The sequence below is a fragment of the Physcomitrium patens genome, chromosome 25 (assembly GCF_059467195.1).
Source record: "Physcomitrium patens ecotype Gransden chromosome 25, ASM5946719v1, whole genome shotgun sequence".
NCBI classification, from domain to species: Eukaryota; Viridiplantae; Streptophyta; class Bryopsida; order Funariales; family Funariaceae; genus Physcomitrium; species Physcomitrium patens.
The window spans coordinates 3,098,520-3,120,840 of NC_143434.1; the positions used below are offsets into that span (position 1 = coordinate 3,098,520).

At 32.5% G+C, this 22,321-nt stretch overlaps 2 non-coding genes across 2 annotated transcripts; one reads left to right on the forward strand and one right to left on the reverse strand.

The window, feature by feature from the left end:
* Positions 1-308: 308 nt before the first annotated feature.
* Positions 309-380, reverse strand: TRNAM-CAU (transfer RNA methionine (anticodon CAU)). Its single transcript has one exon. It is a non-coding gene; the product is annotated as a tRNA-Met (tRNA).
* A 12,617-nt stretch (positions 381-12,997) lies between these two features.
* Positions 12,998-13,069, forward strand: TRNAM-CAU (transfer RNA methionine (anticodon CAU)). The gene has a single exon. It is a non-coding gene; the product is annotated as a tRNA-Met (tRNA).
* The last annotated feature ends 9,252 nt before the right edge of the window (positions 13,070-22,321 follow it).

A 22,321-nucleotide genomic window follows, 5' to 3' on the forward strand; every position in this document is an offset into this window, starting at 1 on the left:
GTAATGCTGTACAATCACTTGTATTCCATTTGGTGTTGGATGTATGATTTACATGGGGCACCGGAGGTAAATATGAAGAATGAATCTCTTCACAGAGAACAGAAATATGAATGCCTGTCGGAAACTGGATTTTTCTTTCTTGAGTGGACAATAAGGATCAAGCAAGCAGTGCAGGTAGGTTTCTTTGGTAGGTATAAAGAAAAATAAAGAAAAATGAAGAAAATGTAGAGGCAGCAATTTGCATACCGACAGCTGATGTCCTGGGTCCAGATTGGAACAGAGGTGAAAAAGAGCATTGATCTCCGTCCTATCAGAGCGAGGTTTCGATCCTCGGACCTGTGGGTTATGGGCCCACCACGCTTCCGCTGCGCCACTCTGATTGTGTCACACAATAACAATTTAATTTATTTGTACAGAATATTATTCTACCACTGACCGACGTGGACTTCGTGTGTGTGTATATTTTGGTGTAGTTAAATTTGCTGCTTGTCCCTACACATAATTTGCTGTTTTCATTTGGTATCTCTCTTACACCCACACATCAAACAAACAAATAATTAACATCTAATACATATACAAATACATGCCCTCTTCACTTGATGTTTTGCATTGGCCCGTTACATGCAGCACAATTCAAAACATGTTTTTGCTAATCGCCTTGTTTAGCCCACAAGTGTTGATTCATCAAATCCACTTCTCAACCAATTCTCAACAGAAAGAGTCCATGCCTGCTTTGTATTTGCAAGCTCGTAGTTTCATTTGTATCTACAAATATCATTTGATAATGTTCCACATCTTCATGTAACATTGTATTAATACATTCATAAACACATCAAACAATGTTTGAGTTTGTGAGGCAAACGAAACATCTATATGTGTTTTTGTGAAAATCTCATCCACATTTGGTGCTTTTATTTAAAGAATACCATTTCATGAAAATTATTGCACAATAAAATTTCTGTCTATAATTAGAGCTAGTATAAATGATGAAGATTTTTATAATATTTTAATTTTGTTTCCAAACATAGAAAATAGAATTACTATCATTTAAATTAAAGAAGAATTTAGGTCTCATCAATGTATGAAGAAAGAAATCTTAGGCTCACATTTTTGCCAATATTCTCTCTTGCATAGGATTTCATTCATTTTTTTTTATTTTCCATATGGGCACTTATATTGAGATATCAAGATTTAGGATATTGGCACTCCAGGATCAAGTCAACTTTCTCTCTTAGGTGAGTTACTTCTGTTTTAGATCCTTTTTTTTGTCTCTGTTGTATTAATTCTTCTAGTTTATTTGATTATTGATACTATTATAGTGGGAGGTGATCATCATAGATGTTTGGATTCTGGTCAAAACCTTAAAAAGAAGATGCAACAAAATAAGCCCCTATATCCATCATCTTCTTTATGAGTCTCTTTTACAGTTTGATGAGAAAGCGATAGAACACAATATAGATTTGGATGCAATTTTCTAATTAGACATATTGATAAAGAATGTCTTGTATAAAGAACTTCTTCTTAACATTATAAGTTCTCTTATATTTGGATTATTTAATGTTTCAATACCTCAAGTACCACTTGACATTGAATTTCTACAAAAAAAAAGTATAAATAGAGTATTAGTAGTAAATAGCCTTTTTTTCTTATCAACCTAAAGAGTTTGAGTAAAAGTTAAAAATAAAAAATAGAGTCTTTTGATCACTGTCATAAATTTTTATTTGTGAAGATTGTTCCTCTTTGTTATCAATGTATGATCATAGCCAAAATTATTAAACCTAAAAATTTATTCCATAGATATGGAGATAAATATATACATTTTGTAATAATATGTAGTTGGATTATAGTTGATAAAAGTACCATGTGAGTATTATATAGAGGTGTAGATCAAGAACTCAACATACAGTTGATATTAGAGAGGACAATACTTTCAATTCTATATTCTTTTTTAAATTAAAATTTTGTATTTCACTAACATTCTTAGTGAGTATGTCAACCAACTCTTCTTTGATTGAAATGTATGATATTTGGACCTCATCAAGTTGAGCTTTTTTTAAAATAAAATAGAAATATGGTCAACAAGTTAATTACATATTGATAGCTTGTAGAACAAGCTAACTATCTAGCACACATAAAAAAAAACTTGCCTTACAAGTTAAGATATGTGTCTTGCGAAGTCAAAATATTTTGGAGGTCCTATAAGACATTTTCATGTAGCTTATAGTTAAGGGTATATATGGAGGCAATAGTGAAGCCTTCTTCACTCTTGTCAATGCTTTTTTAGTCATTAGTCTTACTTTAAGACTTTCTACTCTTCTTGCCTTTAGCAATAGCCATTTTAGTTTAATACTATATTATCTTTGGGTGATTTTTTAGTTCTTTTGAATAACACAAGAATATATTGAAGACTTCTTTCTTTGAGATTTATGTCCTTGATAATTTGACAAGAATTGTAACTTATTGTTCTTGTCTTGTTTTAAAAGTTAGTGGATTATTCTACTTATATTATTTTATTTTGAAGGTTGCAGATTATCTATCTTTAAAAAAATTCTTTAGATTTTTAAAACTATTTTTTTTCTTAAAAAAAGTAGATTATCCTTCTTTGTAGAAATTTTTATTTGACAATAGAGGTTCCAGATTACTTTCTTCTAATTTGACTCATTGATTTCTTAAGTTGTTTGAAATGGAAGAAAAAAATATAGCTTATAGACCTTATAAAAATAAAAACAAATTTGTAACTATTGTAAATCTTCACAAACTTATCAATATTATTAGAATAGAAATTTCACACATCACTAGTGCCAACTAAAGAAATACTAATCCTATACCTATGGAAGAAGTTCAACATTTATATCAAAAAATTGTCCAATTAAAAAAAGCAAGTAGATCGACTTCACAACCAAATCTAAGAAGTTTTGATTTTACAAGTGTGGCAAAGACAAGGATTAGTATACTTGAGAAGTTTGATGGAACAAGATCAAAATTTTGAAGATTTTTGCAACAAGTCAAGCTCTACTTAAGATTGTATTTCTTTCAATATCTTGATGGATTAACTCAAGTTCAATTCATAGGCACATTTTTATTTGGAAGTACTCACTTTTGATTTGCACTTGTAATAGAAAAGGATTCACAATTTTTCTATAACTTGAATTCATTCTTAAAAGTATTTATGGCCATATTTAGAGAAAGTGATCAAAAAAGAGTAACACAAACTAAACTCTTATCTTTATGACAAGGATCACAGTCAACCATTAAATATATTATAGAATTCCAAAACCTTGCTTATAAAGTAGACTAGAATGACAAAGTCCTTATTAATCAATTTTATTATGGACTGAAGAACAATATCAAAGATTTATTACTAAAAATATTACAAATAGTATCTTTTAAATAATTTATTACTCAAGCCATTGCATATTACAATTGATTATTTGAAAAGTATTAAGAACAAAGATTTGGCTGAAAAAAAACAAAGCAAGTAATGATGACAACTTCTAAGTTTTTTGAAATTTATTTATTAAAGCCGGAAACAATACAAATTGATACGGTACGTTTTAAACTTCTTATTGAGAAAAAAAAGACTTGTTACTGTCAAGAAGGTTTGTGCCTATATATTGAAGAACTCAAGTATATTGCTCAATATTATTCAAAGAAGCCTTACAATTACAAAATGAAGAGTATGGTTACCTAAGAGGACAATGAGTTGAAAAACCTATTTTCTTATCAAATCTCTGATCTTGTTTTATAATAGAAGTTCGTTTAGGACCAAAAAATCATAAAGTCTTAGTCTTCTTGGATTTAAGAGCCTTAGCCTATTTTATAGACAAAGACTTTGTCAAATAATAAGATATATCTTTACTTAAGAAAATCAAAGCTATGCATGTAGAAATAATAGATGGTTGTTTATTATCTTCTTAAAATGTTACACATAAAACTATTCTTGTAAAATCAATAATTAGTAGTCATAATTATTTAATAATATTAAATATAATTAGATATCTTTTTAATCTAATTATTTTAAATTTATTATGATTAAAAAGATATAATCCTTAAATAGATTAGATTTCTTGTAATCTTGATTTTTTTCATAATTTAGTCCAAGATTTTGTTAGACAAGTAAAAATCCATAAGATTGATATATCCAAATTATTATTGATAGGTGCAAGAACTTTCATATATGCTACAAAAAAAAATCGACTTTTGATATATATGCCATATTTATTGTTAATGAAGAAAAGTTTTCAAGTAATATTTCAAGTCAAGACTAAAATTATTAAGATGTCTTTGGAAAAAAAATGAAAATATTCTTTCAAAACATTATACTTATGATTGTTCTATTGATCTTCAAGAAAGAGTTCAACCACCATTCAAATCAATTTATAGCCTATCATAAGACAAGTTTTCTGCATTCAAGGAATATATTGATAAAAAATTGGCTAAGAACTTCATATGCCATTCTAAATCTCCAACCAAAGCTCCTATCTTATTTTTAAAGAAAAAAGACAAATCTCTACAGATATATATGGACTATCTAGGATTCAAAAAGATCACTATCAAGAATAAGTATCCTTTACCTTTGATTTCATAATTTTTTGATCAATTGAATCAAACAAAGATCTATAGAAAAATAGATCTATAAAGAATATATAATCTAATATGCATTAGAAAAGAAGATAAATAAAAAATTATATTTTGAATCAAGTATGGATATTTCAAATATAATGTTATGTCTTTTGGACTCACAAATGTACCAACTGCTTTTCAACATCAAATTAATGATATCTTTTGTAATTTTTTTGATGATTTTATCATCTATTATTTAAACAATATCTTAATCTACTCTAAGAACACAAAAGAGCTTGAAGTTCATGTTCCTTGTGTGTTAAAAAAACTAAGAGATATAAGATTATATGCCAAGATGGAAAAGTATATATTTCACACTATTTAAGTTGATTTCTTAGGATACATCATTTCAAACAATGATCTTATGATGGATCCTAAAAAAATTCAAACTATCATAGATTGGAAGATTTCAAAAATAGTTAGAGATGTGTAATGTTTTTTAAAATTTGCCAATTATTATCCAATCTCTATTAAGAACTTTTTTCAAGTTGCGGCTCTTTTTACATACTTGACATATAAAGACAAACATGAGTGGAGCAAAGAAATTGAAGCATCTTTTGATGCATTAAAGATAATATTTATTTTTGCACCAATTTTGTATTGTTCTAAATTATTGAAGGTGTTCTTCATAGAAATAAATGCATCAGACTTTGTTATAAGTGTTATTTTTTCATAAATGGAAGAAATTCACAAATTCCATTTAGAAGCTTTTTATTCTTAGAATTTTTTTGATAGCCAAGATTAACTATGAGATCTATGGCAAAGAGCTTCTTGGAATTGAAGATTCATTTCAAGAATGGCGTTATTATTTAGAAGGTGCTTTTAGTTCAATTACCATGTATACAAATCACAAGAACCTTAAGTACTTCATATTATCATGTATTTTGAATTTTTGTTAAGCCTATTGGAGCATGTTTTTATCAATGTTTAATTTCAAGATTACTTGTTGATCCAAAAAATAACAAGATTTGTCAATCATCTTTTTTAGACATTCTTATCTTATACCAAAAAAAAAAAATGCAGCTTTTGATCAACAAAAAATGATTTTCTTAAATCTAGAGCATTTTCATGTTTGAGCAATAAAATGAATATTGCCTATTGATTCAACTTTTATCAAGGAAATTCAATCAAGTATGTCATTTGATCCTCTTATTCATGATATCAAGTATAATTCTTTTAAATCTCATGATACTTTTAGGTTCAAGATTTAAAATAATCTACTCTATTTCAAAGGACAATTATATATTTCAAAAGATAAAGTATAATTATATGTTCTTTAAATTCATCATGACTTTTTGGAGCCAAACATTTTGGATACAATAAGACTTTAGAACTAATATCAAGAAATTTTTGGGGGCCTCAAATATAGAAGGTAATTAAAAACTTTGTACAATCATGTGATATTTGTTCAAGATTCAAAACTCCTCATCATCAATCTTATGGACTTCTCATCCATTAACTATTTTAGAACAATCATAGTCTTTTATTTCTATGGATTTTATTACAAATCTTTCAATCTTAGTTTGTATGATTTTATATTTGTGGTAGTGGATTATTTTATGAAGATGGCATATTTTGTATCATGTAAAAAATCTATTACATGTGAAGAAATGGCTAAGCTTTTTATAAACAATATTTATTGCTATCATGGATTACTCAAAAATATTATAAAAAATAAAAAGATTCAATTTTTATCAAGATTTTCAAGAATCTATTTTAAATTTTTAAAAGTAGATATAAAACTTTCTTTGACTTTTCATCTTCAAACTAATAGATAAATAGAATAGGTGAATTAAGTTTGGAGTAATATTTGAAGTGTTCTATCAGTTATCATTAAGTTGATTGGATAACTCTTTTGCTATTCACAGAGTTTGTATATAATGATTTGATACATTCTTCTTCTCAACAATCACTTTTTTTTACCAATTATAATTATTATCCTCAACTTGATACTTTTGACTTTTCAAAAGTTAATAATCTTATGGCAAAAGATTTGCTAAATTGTTTGTGAAAGCTACATGCAACAATAAAGGCGTAGTTAAAGGAAGCTCAAAAATAACAAAAGATCAATGTAGATGCCTATTGCAAAGAACAACCACCATTAAACATGAGTGATAAGATATAGCTACTTTGTTGCAATATTAAGACTACTCATCTTTGTGATAGGTTAGACTATTATAAGCTTAGATCTTTTCTTATTTGTGAACAAGTCAATCTTGTTGCTTATCGATTACATCTATTGTAGTCTATGAAGATTTATTTCATATTTCACGTATCTCTTTTTAAGCCATACAAGGTAGTGAATATCTTAAAAAGAAGACGAATGTCACCTCTTTCTATAGAAGTAGATAATAACCAAGAATTTGAGGTTGAAGAAGTCTTACATTCAAGACAACACCAAAATAGATTAAAATATCTTATTCATTAGTACAGATGTGATATTATGAACATTGTCATGATGTTAAATGGCCAATAGGAAAAAAAGTGAAGAAAATATCATATTTTGGAAGATCTTATTTCAAATATATTGTAACAAATTATCTTAGAAAAATAGATAATAGTCAAGGGATAAAAAAATTAAAAGTGCTAATACTGCCTTTTTACAAAAAAAGATTCTATTCACTTTATAAGACTAAAAATAAGGCAAAAAAAGTAGATTGAAAAAATAAATGATATAGGCATCTTTATGTAGAAGTTAACAATAAATTCTAGTATAAAATACCTAGAAAAACTAAATATTGGTACTAAGATAGGACTAGTTATGAACTAGACACAAAACTAAGCCTCAATGACGATTTTGGAATTCTTTGGTAGATCAAAGAATAGGATTAGAGAGCAAACTTAATAGGATTTCAATGAGCATTAGTTTTAGGTGATTTATATTTTTATTGGCTTTATAAAAGCTTTGCAAAGTCGGAATTTATTTTGGTTGATTCTGGATTTATGAAATAAAATAGGTAATATTTTTTGGAGAATTTTGTAAGTTTGGCAATAGATTTACAGATGAAATTTTGAAGGTTTTTAGTTTTATATGTGTTAAATATATGTTGTGAGTTTAAGCTGGATTGAAAGTGTGGATCAAGGATTATTGAGGTTTAAGTGGGTCGGGGTCTTGAAAAGTAGAGTTTTAGATCTAGTAAGGATTTTAAAGATTTCTTGCAATCTATCAATTAGATTGGAGTAAAAATTATATATGTAGGTAGTAGACTTATTTTCCTATATATGTAAGAAATTTGAAATCAATTGAATGGTTCAATAAGGACATATTGGCACTGAAAATTTTACATTCAGATTGGAAAAGGAGGCCAACCAATATCCAAGCAAATATTAGGGTTGATCTTTTTGATGGTGAGTTTGATCTTCTTCAAAAAAATTGTGCTTATTTTCAACTTAATTGTTAAGAGGTGTGCAAAATTTGAGTTAAAAGCAATAGTTTGTTCATTAGTTATTGAGGTTTAAATCTATTGTAGGAATTATTAGGGTTTATTTAGGATTTGGTTAGGGTATGTTTAGGATTTGATTAGGATTTGTTTGGGGTTTTTTATAGTTTATTTAGGTTTTAGTTAGGATTTTTTTAGGATTTGATTAGGATTTGGTTAGGATTTGACTATGATTTGACTAGGATTTGATTAGGATTTATTTAGGATTTGACTAGGATTTGTTTACAATTTATTTAGGATTTGGTTAGGATTTATTTAGGATTTGACTAGGATATGTTTAGGATTCGATTAGAATTTTTTTAGGATTTGTTTAGGATTTGATTAAGATTTTTTTAGGTTTTATTTAAGATTTGATGAAAATTTGGTTAAGGTTTGTTTTGGATTTGACTAGGATTTGTTTAGGATTTGTTTAAGATTTAGTTACGATTTGTTTAGAATTTGATTAGGATTTAATTAGCATTTGTTAGGATTTGATTAGGATTTATTTAAGGTTTGATTAGGATTTGATTATGACTTGATTAGAATTTGATTAGGTATTGACTAGAATTTTATTAATATTTTTATTTTAATATTTTATTAAGGTTTCTATTTTAGTATATTTTTAAATTTTTATATTATTTTTTTTATTCTTTAAAAGGTTTTCAGGAATATTTTGTACTTCTTATATAATTCCTTTGAAATTTTGATTGAATTTCATTGATGTTTGATTATATTTCCTAATCATTAATTATAATTTGTTTTAAAAATCTATTAGAGTTGTTAAGGCTTGTTCTTGCAATTTTCTTTTTATCTTCTACAACCAGGTGCTCGGTGCATTCTCAAGCTAAATGCCACGTATTATGACAACGTACGTGGAAGCCAACAAAGAATCTTGCAAATACAACAAAGAAAATTGAAGCTTTTTGTCAATAATATGCATCAAAATTAAGATGAAGAATAGCAAATCTTTGCTATAAAAAAAGCAAGATTTAGAAAAGATAGCATTCTACCTTCTATTCTTATTGTAAATTTTGTATATTTGTGATACTAAGGAAATAGAGAACCAATAATCAACAAATTTAATTAAATAGTTATAACTTGCTAACTTATTGGATAAAACATTGTAATTGTTACAACCTTCAAGACAATATAATTAAGATGAAGGTCCTCAAAAACAACATGTCCTTCAAATAGATGGCAAGATACAATGTATTTTATATCACGATCTTAAAAGAGATTCCCGATATTTGGTGATTTTATTAGAGATAGAAAAGATTCTTGACAGTATTTCAAATGTTTTATTTGAAAGAAGTTACAAAGGCCTTAATAATGATCAAATAATATTGTAATCCTCTTGCCTTGGTATGAGAGACTATCAATGGCTAAGAGAACACATCATTTATCTTTAAAGAAAACAAAGCTTAGAGTATGTGGAAAACATAATTTGCCACATCTCAGATTTTATCAACAAATGATGACCACTCCTTGTAGAACTTATTCCTAAAAGGAGGAGGTAATGTCAAAAACATACATATTTATTCTAATATTTATCAATATGATTAAATAAAAGTAAAAAAAATTAGATTTATTTCATAATATTTTGTAGAATAGCTTCTTAGAAGCTTTATAGACACTGTTTTGACTTTACATGTTTTTGTAGTTGATTGGTAGGCTAGAAATATTAACAATATATTAATAACATATCAATAACTTATAGAACAAGCTAATCATGTAGCACACATATAAAAAAATTGCCCTACAAGTTAAATTATATGTCTTGCAAAGTAAACATGTTTTGAAAGTCGTATAGAATATTGCTACATAGCTCCTAGTTAAGAGTATATATGGAGGCAAGAGTGAAGCCTTCTTTACTCTTATTCATGCCTTTTTAGTCCTTCATCTTATTTCAAGACTTTTTAGTCTTTTTGTCTTTGACAATAGTCATTCTAGTTTAATACTATATCATTTTTTAGTGACTTTCTAGTTCTTTTAAGTGACACAAGAGTGTATTGAAGACCTCCAATTTTCTTCCAATTTGTATCATTTCACTTCCAGTTTGCATCATTATAATCAACCATTTCATTTCTAATTTGCATCATTATAAGCAATCATTTTACCTATTTTTTTCTTTAAGTAAGAAATTTCAAGATTTTGTTCCTTTTTTTTTGGAGCATTCAAATTCAACTCTAAAGTAATTTCTTATTAGTCTCATATTTTTTATTTTGAATTTGAATAGTAGTTTTCTTTCTATTGTATTAATTCTTCTTGATTATTTCCTATAATAATTAGATCATCTACATACAATAGAATCAGTGTGTATTATCTTTGTAATGTCAAGTATATGGATTAGAATCTATTGATAAATTTTTTTAGCTTTATATTTTGTAGATGGTCATCAATTCTTCCATATCAAATTTAAATAGACTATTGAAGACCATATAGTGGTCTTTTAAGTTTATATTCATTTTTTTTGCTTCTATAACTTTTAAAATTAAGTAGGATATTTAAAAATTAGTATTTCATTCAAAAATATTGTTTTAACATTATATTTTTTTAATTTTGATTATCAAGAAGTTATTAAGGCTATAATCATTCTTATAGTACTCCAACATATGATAAGTGCAAACATTTCAAAGAAATATTTTTTTTTTCTTCTTATTATTCAAAACCTTATACTATAACTCAAGCCTTCTATTTTTTTAGTAATACTAGAAGTTCTTGATTTTTTTTTAAAGATCCATTTAACAATTATGAACTTCTTTTTGGATGGTAAATTATAAATTTTTCATGTTTTATTTTTCTTATTACTTTAAACTTCCTAATTTATAGCTTCTTTCAAATTTTTATCCTTAATTGCTTTGAAATAATCAATAGGATCTATTTCAGCATATATACTTAGTAGCCAATTATCTCTAAATCTTATTGATGGTTGTTTGTATTTGTCTATTCTTTTTTGTATAGAGAGTTGACCAGCTTAAAAAAGCAACTCAAAAGATATTCGTTAATATGTAACATAAGAATTTGGTTAGCTTCTAACAATGTAAGAATGCTTTAATGTTTTGATTAGAGTTTGGAATTAATAAGGTATGTCTTCTAATTCAACATGCTAATTCTTATTTATTCAAGTTCACTTTCTTCATGCATTAGTATTTTCTTCTATAATACATATTAGTACAAAAAAAATATCTTTAAGATTTACACTATTAATTTTGTCATTAAGATATTGATATTTCACTTTTGATTTATCAAAGTTAACCTTTTTACTTATAATTTCTTTTTCTTATATGGTTATGAACTTGATAAGCTTTGATGTTCTTGTCATATCCAATAAAGATGCACTTATTTGTTTTACTATCAAACTTTGATTGCAGCTTTTTTGGCATATGTACATAAATTATATATCCAAATATTTTTAAATGTTGAACTTTTGATTTTCTTTTGTAGTACAATTCTTTAGATGTCTTTCAATTATAAATATTAGTTGGACATAATTTACTAAATAATTTGCTGTGTTAATTGCTTTAAGCCATAAGCTCAAAGATAGTTTGTATTTATGAATCATGATGCTTGCTTTTTCAACTATTTTTCTATTGCATCGTTTGAAAATTCCTTTTTATTGAAGGATCAATGCATATATTAATCGTCTTGCTATTTTATATTTTTGATAAAAATCTTAAAATTCTTTAGATAAAATATCACTTTCCTTATTTATTTTAAATATAATCAATTTTTAACTTTTCTTTGTATTTTACTTGATTTTTAAATATGCAAAATATAGAAAAAAATTCTTTTTTAGTTTTAAAGAAATAATTCTAGTTCCTTTGAAAAAAGTCATTAATGAAGACTACAAAGTATTTAATTTTGCTTTATGAGGGTTTTGAAATTGGTCTAATTAAATTAGCATGTATAAATTGGAATAACTTATTTGATCTATTCAAGTTCTATTTTAGAAACAACTTTCTATATTCTCAATGCACATTGCATGCTTCACAAATTTCTTTAGATAAAGTTTTAATAGATAATAAACCTTTTATTCTTTGATTTGTATGAAGTTGTTTTAAATTAGCATAAGCAAGGTGTCCAAATCTTTGGTGCCATAATTTAGTTTTTTTTATAATAATAGAATTAATTTCTGATACAAATTAGTTTGTACAATATAAACTATTATTTGGATCTTAAGACCTTGTAGTAATCACACTTTGCTTTTCTTTTTGATCAATAATCTAACATTTGTCAACTTAGAAGACAACTATGTTTTCATCCAACTTTGGACTACAATAGATAGTTTTGTATACAAGTGATGCTTGTATTGAACATCACATCTTCACTAAATATTTACATAGGCAAATGAGAGATTACAAGAGAGATGTAGAAGAAGTTGATTGAAGTTTACAAGCCAAGAAGAGTCATTATGTGCCAAATAAAAGCACCAAATGTGGATGAGATTTTCACAAAAACACATATAGATGTTTCGTTTGCCTCACAAACTCAAACATTGTTTGATGTGTTTATGAATGTATTAATACAATGTTACATGAAGATGTGGAACATTATCAAATGATATTTGTAGATACAAATGAAACTACGAGCTTGCAAATACAAAGCAGGCATGGACTCTTTCTGTTGAGAATTGGTTGAGAAGTGGATTTGATGAATCAACACTTGTGGGCTAAACAAGGCGATTAGCAAAAACATGTTTTGAATTGTGCTGCATGTAACGGGCCAATGCAAAACATCAAGTGAAGAGGGCATGTATTTGTATATGTATTAGATGTTAATTATTTGTTTGTTTGATGTGTGGGTGTAAGAGAGATACCAAATGAAAACAGCAAATTATGTGTAGGGACAAGCAGCAAATTTAACTACACCAAAATATACACACACACGAAGTCCACGTCGGTCAGTGGTAGAATAATATTCTGTACAAATAAATTAAATTGTTATTGTGTGACACAATCAGAGTGGCGCAGCGGAAGCGTGGTGGGCCCATAACCCACAGGTCCGAGGATCGAAACCTCGCTCTGATAGGACGGAGATCAATGCTCTTTTTCACCTCTGTTCCAATCTGGACCCAGGACATCAGCTGTCGGTATGCAAATTGCTGCCTCTACATTTTCTTCATTTTTCTTTATTTTTCTTTATACCTACCAAAGAAACCTACCTGCACTGCTTGCTTGATCCTTATTGTCCACTCAAGAAAGAAAAATCCAGTTTCCGACAGGCATTCATATTTCTGTTCTCTGTGAAGAGATTCATTCTTCATATTTACCTCCGGTGCCCCATGTAAATCATACATCCAACACCAAATGGAATACAAGTGATTGTACAGCATTACAATATAAAACACCCCCCATCCTGCACTGTAATTAAGTAAACAAGGAAAGGCACGAGAACAAAGTTGGGTTTGCAGTGGATTGCTTTTGTGCATTACAGTGGAAAGCAAGTGTACATGTGTGTTTGTATTGATTGAGTTATGATGAATAACAACAACATAGTTGGTCTTTTGGTAGATCTTTTTGTTTTTTAGGACATCAATTAGAACAAAGCATGGCTTTTGTATATTCATTTTGTACCTTAGAGCACAAAGCAAGAATCAAGGTGTATTTGGATTGTTTGGATTTGGGATAGAGAGATGTATACTATAAACTTTCAACAACTTTTTGTGTCTATTGGATATACAAAAGTTTAATAGAACTTGTAGAACATTGTTTTTGTACATAGGCAAGGTAGTAAAAGAGAGAGATAACATCATAGGAACCATAATTCAATCTAATGTGGATATTGTGACATCTAATCACATAAGAAGTGGTGACTAGGTAGTGAGTGGAAAAATAAACCAACAATCATGCAATGGCAAAAATAAATAAATAAATAAATAAATAAATAAATAACAATCAATAGCCAATTAAAATGATGTAACTTAGTGATGTAAACAAATCATAATAAGCATGAAAATTTAGAAGAAAGCATTGAGGCTAGAGTTTGATCATTACCAAATGTAAATTTAAGGTTGAATATATTGAGGAATTGTAATTATAAAATAAGCTAGATCCATTGTTGATAATAATTAGGTTTTAGGTTTAACCTTGCTTACCTATAGGCTTATTTTACTTATAAATTATGTTCTATTAATTTCAAATTTTATTCAATTCACAATTCTTTTTATTTTTTAAGAGTGTGATATATTGATATAGAGTCTTGTTAGATAGACACCTCTTTTTTATTACACAAGCACCTCTTTTACTTCTCTTATGTGCCACACGTCCCTACACATATGCAAAAATATCATTGTTATATCTCTATTTTATATTTAACAAACTATAACTCCTAAAACTATAAATTTAATAATACATAATATAACACAAAATTTTAAAGATATTTTTAATAATATATTATAAAATTAAATAAAATATTTTAGATCAATATTTTTTATAATTTTATGCTTTACAAGTGTGTGTATGTTTATTCAAAACTCTACCTGTTTTGTATCATTTGAACTATTTTAGAAATTATAGGTCATAGAACATAAAACATTAATATGACAATAATATTATTGTATGTACTTAGGGATATGTAGCCCATGTTGGTTTCTACATAATTAAAGAGCGGTATTTATATAAAATTCTACTTACTATATCATAGAAGATAATTAGAAATTCATATGGTACTTAGTTGAACTTGTTTTAAAAAAACAGGTGGTCCAAAAAATAGTTGGAGTCTTTTTTAAAGACTAATTTTTCAGTCATGACATTGAAATTTTGGCAATGTATTAGTATTCATCATATTAAATACATCCAAAACACTTCAATATCCAGTAATTCTGCACCTCTAAACAACAATGTTCTGAACCTAGTTGGGAACCCACAGTTGGCATGATTGAAGGAGAGTACTGGCGAGTTGAGCAAGCCATGGATCAGGTCGAGGTATTTTTATCATTTGTTGAATGTAGAAGCAAGATTTCGCAAGTTGTTTTGACTTCATGGTATGGGTTACTCAATTATTAGATTGACTACAAAACGCGGCTTCCTGCGAGATCGTAGTATTTGTCATGAGACATCAGTCATGGTCTGATTCAAAAGTTGAAGGTCCTCTGTTTCAGCATACAAGGGGAATTCACACCCAGCAACTAAGACATAATCTATGCCCAGGTCCTGAAGCTTCTGAATCTTTACATGTGCAGGAAGATCAACATTTTTATTCTGTCGAATATATGCATCTGGGTGCACAAAAAATTTGGAACGGTGTTCCTGGATTCACAGCTGAAAAATTAGAGGCGCCCATGCCAAAATATTTTCCAGATTTGTTCAGTGAGCATCCTGACCTTCACAAACTGGTCATGTAACTATCTTTCACTCCAGTCGACGCATCCTAACGATTTTCACTTTAGTTTGATTCTATGTGGGCTGTTTTGCTACCGTGGTAACCATGTATTCTACTCATTTGTCATCTTCTGGACTTGAAGCATGTTGAGAATATATTTACTTTGTCTAGCTGTAGGAAATCCTAATTTAGTTAATTCTTCTCCTTGTTTAATGGTCCTTGTGTAATCGGCTGAAATATCAACCAAAGAACGACTTTCAGTGATATTTTTCCCTTCATTTAACTCAGTTGTCATGATCTTTTTTGAAGCAAGAGAGGGTCCTAGTCTACAGGCTGGTGTAGCGGCCGGGCGATTTGGGATCACTTTTCCGAATGCTTATCACTCTGGATTCAGTGCAGGGTTCAACGCGGCTGAGGCCGTGAACGTAGCTCCTGTGGACTGGTTGCATCATGGCCTAGCATCTGCGGACCTTTACTGGGAGCTTCATCGCAAGACATCTGTGTCGCATGACACAATATTGTAAGGGCAGCAAGGGTAGCAGCGAGAATATGGTGGTTTTCACAACAAAATCCAGGTGGGTTAAAGCCAAGTTTGGTTTCTTTATGTCAGGCTTATTGTGGTGAAGAGCGTCTTCTGGCTTATGCTCTCGAGGTAATCTGTTAACGCTTTTCGAAGTATTTTAAAAATTGATCTTGCATGTTGGTATTAGTAATGATCTTGCTCTTAACATCAAGCAGTTAAACTCAGCTTCAAGTCTCTGGCACATCCGCTTGATAATTCCACGGCATTTTGTGTTTGTGGGCTGGCGATTGTAACCAGGCACTTAAAGGAAACGACAATATGGTTGTTCTAAACTTTTGGTAAGTATTTAGTTTAAACGAGGTATGAAATTCAATTTTTAATTAGAGTGATGGGAATCAGATGGTGTCTTACGCAGGACTGCAATCGGAATATTGGAAATAGAGTTTGAGAAGATTTTGTACGAACATTGACGATAAATGCTGCCTTATTCCCATCTTGAGCGATGTTGGATGTAGGTGTCATTTGCCAAGTTTCTAGCTCGAACATTTTCGTTGATGGGGCTCATAGGAAAGGGTGGTTATGAAGCGTGTACCTGGGGAATCTCTGAGATAGAGTTTTGGTGAAACTTTAACGTTATCAATGAAGCTGATGAACAGCAGCTACGATTCCACGAATGAGCGAGAATGTGAAGTCTGCAAACATGATCTCCATCTGTCTGCTGTAGGGTGTGAATGCTGTCGTGACAAATTTACATGCCAGCTTCATGGCCATCTTCTTTGTTCATACTCCTAGAGCAAGAAAGCTACGTTTGACAGGTATCGTCCAGAGCAGTTGTCTTCTACTAGCTGCTGCTGAAGGACGTCCGGTGGCTGCCGTTAATTGGGCTAAGCAGGAGGCTCAGCAACTCATTTTGTCACCTAGTCTTTGAGATGTGCTGCCTTCCCAAGATCTGACTGAGCATGCACGTAGAGATGATAAACTCCGAAGACAGCATTATTCTATGTGTTCCATTGTTGTGAAATCTCCAGCGCAAAAATGATTCGTTACATATGCAGTTGAGGAGGAAATGCCAGTGCAGTGCATTATTGGACTTTATCAGGCCTACAATATGCCGAAGTCAGAAACCAGATCATAAGTCTCAGTCGTTTTTGAATCCAATTACTTCTGTGAGAAACCCAGTTCTAGTGGCAGCAGCATAGAACAGTAGTGACCTTCCACACCACAATGTTCTTCTTGTGCGTGTATAAGTGAAGGATGTATCACATTACTCTCCAGGGGTGGTCTTCCTGAATTCAGGCCATGCAAACCCAGTGGCCAGGATGTCGCCCCTAGGCAGGATGGATGCAGTACATTTTCCCAAAGCGATTTTTCAAACAAGAAACTGGATTCTCTACAGCAACCAACTGGCTCTTTCTCTGAAAAACAAAACGGGAATCCGTCAAGACCGGAAGTGATAACGCTAAGTGACGACTAGGAGGAACTAGCTACCTACAAGCTGAATGAGGCAGTAGAATCTACATGAAGCGGCGAGCAGTAATAATTTCAGGGTGGCGGAGTGCTCTATGGGCAACAATTTGGGGGGAACAGGATGCACACTGCAGTCTGAGTTCGACTACGACATTAACGGATGTACGAATGTTTCCAATGATCCCACTGACAGCTGTGGTGTCTCCTCTGCTGGAGGGGATCCTTCACAAGGGCATCTTGAGGGTACTACTGGTAGTGATATGTCGTAGGTGCCACCAGTGTCAGCTATCAGAATCTCTGTTGAGGAGTGGGCATTTCATTCCCTCTGATCTGGCAGTATTCCTCTTAATCGAGAGATTGCGAGTCAAACGGACACACTGCTTTCCCAAGACCTGTTACCATATTAGTGAAAGCCATGCAATGCAATGGTGGTATGTGTTCCTCCTGGGGTGGCTCGAGTTCGTGTGAAAAGGGAGGTTGAGCTTCTAGAAATGGGGCTCCTTGTGGTTAGAGAAGGTTGGAATACCAGGCAGGCAATCTATCCAGCAGGTAAATTCTTCTTTACTTTGAGCTAAGGATAACGTTTAACTTTTGGCAAATTTTAGTGTGAGTGCTCTGATTTTGCATGAATGGTGTTGTCTTCGACGTTGTTGACTGGTTTTATTTCTCTTCCTTGTTATCATGGCCTTTCCTTGCTCTTGAATGTATTCTGGTAAATATCTGTCGATTTACATAAACCTGGCAGTAGTTTCTTACTTCATCGAGAATTACCGCTCCCAAGCGGTGTGGAGATGTTATGCCTTACGTCGACCTCCATCATTGAGGTGAAGTTCAATGAAATGTGCATCTGAAGCTGTCGTTGTTGATTATCGTTGCATTTGTGTACATGCACTACTTGGAGTTAGGAGAAGTCAATCATTTCAGTAGATATGTATGTATTCGATTTACAAGGTTGAATCTCCTTCAAAATTCTCTCCACGTTTCTGTTCCAAGCTGCATGTCCGGTTCTCGAAGTTCAACTTGAAATGTGAGGCATACCACTGAATCTGATGACCATGTGCTTGATCAACAGGTTATGGAGATCCTTGACCCTTGGCATCAATGCTTGGAATAATGTGACGGCAAGCAGGTTATTATAAAGACGAACCAAAGAGCTGAATTTATCGGGACCTAAGCTTCAAAGAGAAGAGATCAGCGTGGGCTGCTTCAAGGAAGAACTTCTGAAACAAACTCTGAGAGTTTCACGTCAGCCATTGAAAGCTCATCAAGTCACATCATCGTTAGATAGTATTGTAAATGCCAATAGCAGGTCATGTGTGAATACCAGCAGCACGACGACCTCTTCAGAACAATCATTCGTGACGGTAAATTCTGTAAGACAAGGAGTTCTGCGGGGAAAATCCCTCTATGACAGGCAGGATGCATACTCCACTCTGCAAGGACTCTTTCAAAGGGCAACAACGACAAAGTTGAGGGGTTTATATCGCTTGTTCGCCACTACGAGACAAGGGGCAGAATGGAGCACTGCGTTTCGGGTTCTTACCCAGGAGCTTCGGATTAGATTTTTCCGATCAAGAACAGACACATCTACACATGCTATTGAATTTCGAACGCTGATATAGTGGGTCAGCACATGCAGGTTGTAACGGAAAAGAAGTTGAACCTAAATGTTTTTCCTAAGGTTTACAATTGCATGCTCAAGTAGAGCCTTGCTATTGAAGGTTTTCTGACTTACAATACGGCCATGAAGTGGTTCATTTAGATTCCTTTCATCTGAAGCTGGAGATACTTCAAGGCACACTGATCATGAAGCTTGATGAATGTAAGTTCATCATCTGGTGTAGCTAGTGTGATCCCTTTTCAACTTCGATCTTGAGCATTATCCATTTTCGCAATTTTCCTTTACTTTTGATGCTTCAAAATGTGTTGTGTACTGGGAAATCCTTGTAGAACCGGATCCTTAAAAGTCAGGAATCGATTTTAGCTCTATGCTTTGTGCACAGAACGAGCTACCAACCGACCACGATGTTGCTCCTCACGGTTGGTGTGCGACTCCTCAACATGATCCTCAATAGATGGGTTGAGTTGCGCTTCAAGACATGCCATGACTAGAGATTCGATGCTATTTTACATAATCGTCCAAAGGGTTTTAGACTCCTTGAAAGTTCTATCATCCCTTTACAGCAGAGTCCCACTTGTGCATTCCCTAATTCAAGCAGGAATCGGCTGCTCCATAGCCTGGTTGGTCCGCAAACACACATCACGGAAGTGATACTGCCAAGTTTTTTCAAGCAAACTTTAGCGTGCGTCCTTCTGCTTCAATGGGTGCCTCGTTAAATGAACAAAGTCCAACTTCTAACCACTGCCAAGAAGAATGGTCTTTTGAATTCCTGCCTTGAATGTGGGGTCAAGCTTGTCCTGCTCACGTGTCCTTCCAACCATAAGCAATTTGAGGTGCAGCAGTAGAGAGCCTTCTGCAAAATGTGTGGTACACCTCTGGTAACAGGTTCACTGGGTGCATGTAATATGTTGACACAAGCACATTCATCACCAGCTGAGACACTCGTACACAAGATTTATGCAAGAAGCAACTACGTTAAAGAATCTGATACTTCGCATCATGTCGTGTGTTCCAGGCTCCCGTCCTTGTTTTCCTTCTTTCATCCTTTCTTTTTTACTACCCATCGTTTGTTCGATACATACGTACATTCCTGTTAGACTTGGCGCGTTTTTTTTTGTATAGTCTAAACCAATTCAGTGTTGAAATGGCTTCATGCATCAAACAAGATCCCATGCACATTAATCATGCACGATTTCCGGCGATCAAGGCAAAGGAGAGTGAGAGAATGATCCCTGCAATCCACCAATAATTTTATGAAACCCAGAAGCTTCCTCCAAGCTTCACCAACGTCTGTGCAGAGGTACAGTTTTTGAGGGCTGGTCTTCGTGATGAGAAGAATCCCAGAAATCCGGAACTCTCGATGACAGCAGTCACACACTTTTCATACGAGCCTGTATGACAACAACACAGTGGGACATTCATGAACCTTTCCTTCACACTATCAGGCCACGCATCCTCGGGAAACGCTGATAGTCTGTATCAGAGTCCAATCAACGAAAGAGTCCGGTTACTTACTTCCTCAACGCCTGAGGCCAGGAGGGGGGACAGAAGAGGAAGGGCGTGTATATACTTGTGGGGTAGTTCCTCACAAATCGCGTATATTCCACTCTGCTACACAGTAACCTTCCTCTCCCCACAATAAAGTGCAGTGGCTCATGGTAGAGTGCAACGCATAATGGTAAACTCTTCCTCTTCTATCCTCAAGTTTCCGTTATTTTCAAGCTTTTCCATCTCTCTGGGGTTTTATAGGTTGGAAATTCAGAAGCTGGACTCTATGATAAATTCAATCACACACACATACATGAAACATGCCTAAATAAGTAATGTGGAATGCCGGAACATAATGCATTAGATATCTTTCTTTTCGATAAAACTTTCCTCAAGTACTGCCAGATACCTTTTTCTCAAAACAAATGGCAATTATTTGTTTATTTATTCATTTGGTTGGTTAGGTGCAACGGTTGCCAGCATCTGCACCCACGACAGAAGCAGCGAATGCCGCGCTTCGGTTACAACCATTCCAAAACCCACTTCACAACTTGGGATCATACCACATATATTATGCCCATTTTGTGGCGAGAAGCCAATCCCAAAACCCTGGATTGTCTGCAAGCTGCCCTTCAGCGAACATTCATGCGAGAGAGCAAGAGAGAGAGAGAGTGAGATATGGGTTGCCTGCAAAGTTTGGAAACAATGCACACGCTTACTCTGTGACGACAACAGTGGTGGTGCCCAAAAGCCGTTTTTTTCCTCTTCCCTGTTTTCTGCCAAAAAGAATTCAAAACCTAAATTCGAGGAGGGAGCTTCACATGACCAGCACCTCAACCTACGTTAACAGCAGCACCACTGCCACAGCATCTGCCGCCCCCACGGACAGAAGGACTCAGTGCTCCAACCAAAGCAAGCATCATTAGCATGGCTGAAGCAGCAACATTCTCCTCCTCCCTCACTTCACTTCACTTCTTCCTCTTCTTCTTCTTGTGCCTCCTCAGCTGGGCACTAGGCTCTGAAACTAGACCCTCCCTGATCCTCCACCCCTGGTAGTACCCTCACAACCCAATTCAGTGTAGGATATGGTGGCTATGAGGTGATGCATGTGAGAGCTAAACAAGAACTCTCCTGCTTCACTCACTCACTCACTCACTTACTGAATGAATAAATGAATGAAGGACTGGCTGACAGACATTCACACACACACACACATCCCTACACCCACTTACCCACAAAAGACTGACCCCACACACACTCCCACTCCTTTGTAGGGAGCACTGGGCTACTCTTTCTCTTCCCCTCTCTACAATACCATTTGGGTGCCATCTTCCTACAATAGTGTACAAGCTTCTATGGTTGTTGAATGGATTGCCCCAAATTTAAATGCTCTTTGATAATTCAATAAGCATGCTAGGACCTGGATGTAACATTCTTTCTACAATTTTTGGAAAAAAATGTAAACTTTAGACCTCTTCTGTATGTACAGTGGGTGGTGCTTGAAAATGTTTGTGTGCCACTGATGTATTTCATTTTCACCAACCATGACAACTCTTTAATTTCTTTGAAATCTTTTCACAGTAAAATTGCTTTTTGCAAAGGTAAAATTTCACGTCTTTTTTTTCTATTTGTGAGTTGGTTCAAGATTTCTTGTAATACCTGTATACGACCAAAAATATTTTTAGATTTATTGTCAAATATTAGCAAAAAAGTCTAACCTTGATATTTTCAAATCTTTTTTAATAGGGATTCGTATACTTCTTGAAGGATTATTTTACTGCATTTAATTTACTGATTTTGAATCGTACACACTTTTTCTATAAAAACAGTTTGCCATTAGTGTATTTTCTTTAGCTTGTG